General features: G+C 30.3%; 1 non-coding gene across 1 annotated transcript; it reads left to right on the top strand.

The window, feature by feature from the left end:
- The first annotated feature begins 3,420 nt into the window (after positions 1–3,420).
- On the top strand, positions 3,421–3,527 carry LOC143197824 (U6 spliceosomal RNA). The gene has a single exon (XR_013006077.1). It is a non-coding gene; the product is annotated as a U6 spliceosomal RNA (small nuclear RNA).
- Positions 3,528–6,718: the final 3,191 nt, after the last annotated feature.

Below are 6,718 nucleotides of genomic sequence, written 5' to 3'. Positions count from 1 at the left end.
AACATTAAAATTTCTACTCATACCTCTTAGATTTTTACATAGATACGCTTGAATGAGAATTAAAATTAAATTCGACTACTTAAGATAAAATTAAGAATAGCACTTATACGCTTTACAAGTTCGTGTGGTTTGGTTCGCTTCAATTTTCTGCTCTATAGACGACATTAAAAAACTTACACATCCATGCCTATACAAGTTTCGATTGGCTAGAACTGCACATGCGTACTTGTTCTAATCTAGTCTGAGAGTTTTCACAACTACGCGTTCTTTTCTATATTCGCCTTGTTGTTTACCACAGTTGTGGTTAGAAGTCATTTTTAAGTTAATTTTGTATTTACTTTTTGTTGAGGTAGTATAATTATATCATAGGCAAAATTAGCGGCAGATAATGCGCAAATAAGTGTATAAGGTATGAATTATTAATCAAATATCATTTTATAATACTAGTTTTGTAGATTGTTGTGGAACACAGGATATATTTTTATGTTAAATAATATGGAAACAAAACTTATTTAAAGGTTATAGTGGGGGTAAGAATGAAATATTGTAATGTTTGTACATATTTTCTGTCTATTTATTATTATACTTAAATCTTTCTGATTTTACAGCTATTTCAAAAGAAGAAAAAAGCTAAATTTTTAAACGAACTGTCATGAATTTTCAGCATAGTGTAAATATAAGGTGTACTTAAAGGAAAGTGGTGGAAAGGATTTGAAGCTTTGTGATTTATTATTTCTTTCGGTATATATAACTCCTCGCAGCAGATAAATAATGTCGAAATATTACACCATTTAACAAAATTTATTGCAATAAATGGAATAAAATAAACAAAGAAAATGTAATCTAAGCAATACACATTTATAGACATACACACAAACCATATAAATAATAAGCACTATATTATTATAATTATATAATTTATAAGCACCACCTCTATGTTATTAAGAATTTGGATTTGAGATTCTTGATTGACTAATTTCGAATCTGTAGCGATGCCATTTTCCTTATTTGCTCCTTCTGGTTCTCACTATGTGTTTTTTTGGTATGATTTTTTAAATTTATTGTCTTTTAGCAATTTAATCAGTGTGTTCTCTGCTCAAGTACTAGCTACAATATCTGCAAAAGAATTAGGTGCCCATTCTCATACATATACACCAAATGCACATGCTTGTACAGGGTATTTTTTATCGTATATTCTGGACAGCTTCAGACATACCTATACACACATATCTTACACACTCTACTGCACAAAGTTTTACAACTATTCTCACAGATTTGATTGATGTTTACATTGCATAGTTTGTTGTAATATTTGACTTTAAATTTGCCTGAATTTTATTGAACTGTGTGTATTTTATACTTATTTTTTGTACGTTCTGCTCTCTTATGAGCCCTAATAGTTATATGATCCTGAGAGATACTACCGTTTGGTCTTTCAATGTTCAAAATCCTTTTCTAAATTATGAAATCTACCAGATCATCTAACGAATCTAATAGTTTTTCTTCAACTGACACTCTAGCATTCCTTCTTAGTGTATTTGTATTTAATACATTGTTCAGATTCTATAGCCATATTTGTATTGATTCGAAATATCTTTTAAAATATCTGTAAAATCACAAAGATATAAGTATAATAACAAATAGACAGAAAAAGTATACAAACATGACCATATTTCATTGAAATAAGTTCTGTTTCCATGTTATTTAACATAAAAATATATCCTTTGTTCCATAACAGTCTACAAAATTAATGTAATAACATGATATTTGACTAATAATTCATTCGTTATACACTTATTTTCGCATTATCTGCCGCTAATTTTACCTATGAAATAATTATATTATCTCAAAAAAAAGTAAATACAAAATTAATAACATCTGATGACATCTAATCACAACTGTCGTAAACAACAATGCGTATATAGGAAAGGACGCGTAGTTGTGAAAACTTATATACGCATGGATGTATAGGTTTTTTACTGTAGTCTTCTATAGACGACAGTAGAAAGAGTCGACTCTGCTCTATTGCTTCCACGTTGCTGTGATTTAGTAAGCTTTTTTCATGTTTAAAGGCGAAATGTTAGATAACTTCGTAAATTAATTTTATTTCGAGATCATCTTACAGTTCTTCATTGGTTATGTAGAGATAAGCCCCGGTAGTTAATCAAAGAGTTGTTTATGGCAACTAGTCGGTTTGATGTCTTGTGCGACCCCATATTTGCACACCATAAGTCCAAATAGGTATTATTTAACTGATAAATCAATATCTATGATCTTAGGTGAATTTGGGAGTATCTTCCGACTTACCAGAACAATTATTAAAATAAAAAAGGGTACCAAATCATAATATAATATAATAAACATAATATAAAGAGAAAAAATTGAAATTTAATTAGTAATTTTATAATTATAAACGCAACCTTAAAATTAATGTAAACTACTTGAGTGCATCAAGAGATTTGACTCTTTTTATCATATACATTTCTACCATATACAGTTCGAATTTGAAAGTTTTTCCATAAATTTTCAGCTAGTGCTTATTATTTATTTTCTTGGTTGTTTTTGATTTTTCACTTCCCTTTTCTATGTATTTCTATTCAGTTTAAGACTCATGCAATTATAAGAGGCGGGCTGAGGAACTCGAAATACTACAAACCATGTATATTTTAGACCTAATCAACGCCTGCATGGCAACATAAAGAGCCAATGAATGAAATTGGAAGGATTTGGATGTTACAAGCGCATACAGCCGTTCAGCTAAGCAAATTTAAGGTGATGTTAGGATGCTTCAATTAATGTAACGCTTACCAATACGTTGTTATTGGATTTATGAGCTCAGCTTGCTGACATTATAAGGCTTTTTTTGTTATATTTTAAAGCCTACTAGGGCGGCACAATTCACTTTTATCAACTAAGGTATGTTTGGTCTGACTTGATCAGAAAAGATAAGCGGACCGACTTACTCGAAGTGTGTTTGATATTTTGTCGGTTCAGATAATACTCAAGAAAAATGTGTAACATATGTAATTTCGACATTTTAAAATAGTAGCTTGATAAAAGTAATTCAATAAAATATAACAATAAAGAAAGGAACGTAGGAAAAAATCGCCTGCTCATTTTACCAGCAGGAATCACTTGATTCGGTCAGTGCCACATAGTTCTATAAACACTTAACTAGTCATAGGGAGAAACAGATTGGAAAAGGTTAAAATAAAGCACTAATCAACACAGGGATTACTTCAAAGTCCTTCACACTATATAAAAATATATAAATATATATTGTAAAATAAAATCATAAGTTATGTTAAAAGTAAAACTTTTAAGATTCTTTTAAAGGATTTTCTTTGATAAATCAGCGACAATGAAGTGAAAGTGGAGTATTTATTCATTTATTCAAAATTACTATCAACTCTCTCCTCTGTACGGGCTTCGGCGGTACATATACTAAAATTGGAACTATACAGAGAAGATTAGCATGGCCTCTGCGCAAGGATGACACGCAAAATCGTGAAGGGTTCTACATTTTTTCAACCCTTCTAGAGAACAACACAGAGGCTCTCGCTTATCGCTAGCTTTTCCACCGATATACACCTCCGAGGATAGATTGCCTCCATGGCGATTGTCGCAGGTAACTGTCGATCTCTCCATAAGGAATCTACCAAGGAACAGTTCAAGAGCGATGATTATGTGGGAGCAGCATTTATATCGGTGATGTCGGAAGGACAATTCAGGCTCCCCGTTTCATCGAGTGTATTGAGGGCTGAACTGTTTGTCATGTATAGGGTCTGACCTCAGTACAAGATGAGCAATACAAACGATTAGTTATCGCCTTCGATTCAATGAGCTCCTTAAAGTGCCTCTAACCATATCTACCCTACACCCGCTAGGAGTGCTTATCCGTGAACTCACCTCTAAATTGGAAAGGAGCGGCAAAACTATCACCTTTGTGTGGCTCCCTTCTCACTATGGGATCATTGAAAATGAAAAAGCGGATTACTTAGCCAAGAAGAGGGAAGGATTACTTGCTGAAAATTTCCTCTTCTGGGGTAGAGATATGAAGCACCACTCTACCAGAATCTTTAGATATCTAGACCAACTCAGATGGGATCTAACAGAAAACAACAAGCTTTGGGAGGGAAAAAAGAGTATCATCAGGGCCTTAATACCACTAACATCAGCAGGCGTAACTTAAACTTATTCTCACGTCTTAGAATTGATCACTGCAAACTGACCCATGAGTTTCTCATTAAAGGAGGAAATCCACCACTGTACGTCGAATGCGGTTCCTCACTGTCAACCAAACACATACTAATCGAATGCCGAAGATACAACTTACAAAGACGGTTGGTCAACCTGGGAGAGACGATGGACCAGTGCCTTAGGCTGGAGAACCTGGACAAGCTGATTAATTTTCTAACCGTAACAGGACTATTACTAGAAATATAATAGTGTGCATCTGTGTAATATCATACATGTTATGCGACCATTATACTGTAGCATTCATATATCCATGTATGTATATGCTTTTACATGTTTTGCTTGTCATTTTATAATAACATTATATACGTTCACTGATACTGCAAATGTGTTGTATATTGTATATCTGTAAACAGACCCTAAATAGTACCAGAGGCTGATAGGTCCATAATATACAAATAAATAAAATAAATAACTGTCTCCTAAGTTTAGTGGATTTATTGCCTATTATATTTTAGAAATTCTCAGGTTTATTGTATTAAGTAAATTTGTTATATTAAATTATACTTATATTTTTTGAATAGATCTATCAAAAGCATTGATATTATTAAAAGTTCAAACATTAATAATTAAATAATTAGTAAATTTACTAAATGATAATGCATAATATTTCTAAAAATAACTATTGATTCCAATAATATTTCATGTTTATCCAAATAATTACGCTAAAACACATTATCAAAGTTTTCAATGATTTACTGCTATAAATAAAGAAGCATTTTAAATATTGAAACATAATCAGCTTATTGTACGTATAATATATTATATATTATATTAAATAGTGTTTTTATTTAGGCATATATAAAAATAAACATTAAATTAATTAATACAAATATATTATATATGGAATATTACAATATTAAAATATTTCATTAACAATATTTAAATATATAATGAATGTACTTAATAATAAGTTTGTTATCATTTGCCCTTTGTTAATATTTACTTTATGAATCTCAGATGGTATCTAGTATCAAATCAGGAGAGGTAAATATTTTTTGATATAAAATATTTGAAAATTTTAAATTAATAAAATTATAACGAGGATATTATTCAACATAAAGGTAACCTATATATGTCATAATCACTAGAATAACCCTTCAGTACTGAAGGGTAGAGAATCGAAATGGTAAGCGATCAACTGTTACTAAATCTCAGTGGAGTATTTATAAAACATTTTAGGTCATATTAGTGGAAATGGTTGGACCGTTATAATTACAACAGTGAGTAAAGAAATAAAAACATCCATAGGGATCAAAATATAGGGATAATTCCACTACTTCTCTGTCACGCAATAAAGGTTATTAAATGTTAAATAAAATGATGAAAATAAACATAGTATGTCAATAAAATCGTCAGTAGTCTTAGTAAAAAATATCTAAACCACTAATTAGACTGAAATAATATTCCCAGTGGAAAGTTTGACTCCATTGATAATAAACAATCCCAATCTTTTTACATCTTAGTATGTTAGAAATATATATCATGATTTTAACAAATAAAATAAATGCTAACGCTTAATCAAGAAGATATTTAATTAACTAATTGAACTAATAAAATTGATAGTTTTCAAAATATTTTTTAGTTTCTCATTTAAGATATTGATCTATTAAACCCTTTATTAATTAATGTCAATTTACCGTTATAATTATGTTAGCTCTGGCTAGGACGGTCCTAAGCCCGGCTGCAAAAGGAGGAAGGTGGACACCCTGCCGATGCGATTAGAACCAGGATACTGGGGAAATAAGGCATAAAGAAAAAAAATTAAATATTACTATTAACAATAATAACACTGTCAATATGGCTTTTTGTCATTAATACAAATATATAGTTGTGGTATCTTTCGTGTATATGTAATACGATATACGATAGGGTCCCAGAACATTTTTTATCTTTCAAACATTTTTCGATTATAAGGACAACAAATTTACTAATTAAATGTCATTGTGATTATCTTATAGTATCCGTTTTATTGTCGAAATAAATTATAATATTCCACACCAAAACAAAAACCCACTGTTCGGACAGGACAACGTCTGTTAGATCCACTAGTACTTCTATATACGTATTTCATTTTGAGAAAAGAGATTATATGGAAATTATGTTGAATTTAAATATAAATGATAAGATGTAGACTGGCATAATTTTTGATTCTATATCGTAAAAAATAACCATATTAACAAAAATAAAATTGGTATATATAAATAGATGATATACCGTCACATATGAATATTTTCAATATTATATTGTTGTTTCAATGTTGGCATTTAATAAAAATTTACTACAGATAACAGTGTTCTAATTCTAGAGCTTTTTCAACAGGATATTGTGATAGACTTTTTAGTTAATTTTTTACGTTTTTAAACGTTAGATACTCGTAGGTATTTTAGCAGCGATATATACTATTGAAGATGCGAGTATCAATGAAAACAACTGTTAAATTCGATGATTTTAACGTTTC

This window comes from Rhynchophorus ferrugineus, unplaced genomic scaffold, assembly GCF_030347505.1.
Source record: "Rhynchophorus ferrugineus isolate W39M unplaced genomic scaffold, kcgeb_rfMv2 rfM5, whole genome shotgun sequence".
In the NCBI taxonomy this organism is placed as follows: Eukaryota; Metazoa; Arthropoda; class Insecta; order Coleoptera; family Curculionidae; genus Rhynchophorus; species Rhynchophorus ferrugineus.
The sequence above is the reverse complement of the archived record's forward strand: the minus strand, read 5'-3'. Positions and strand labels throughout refer to the sequence as shown.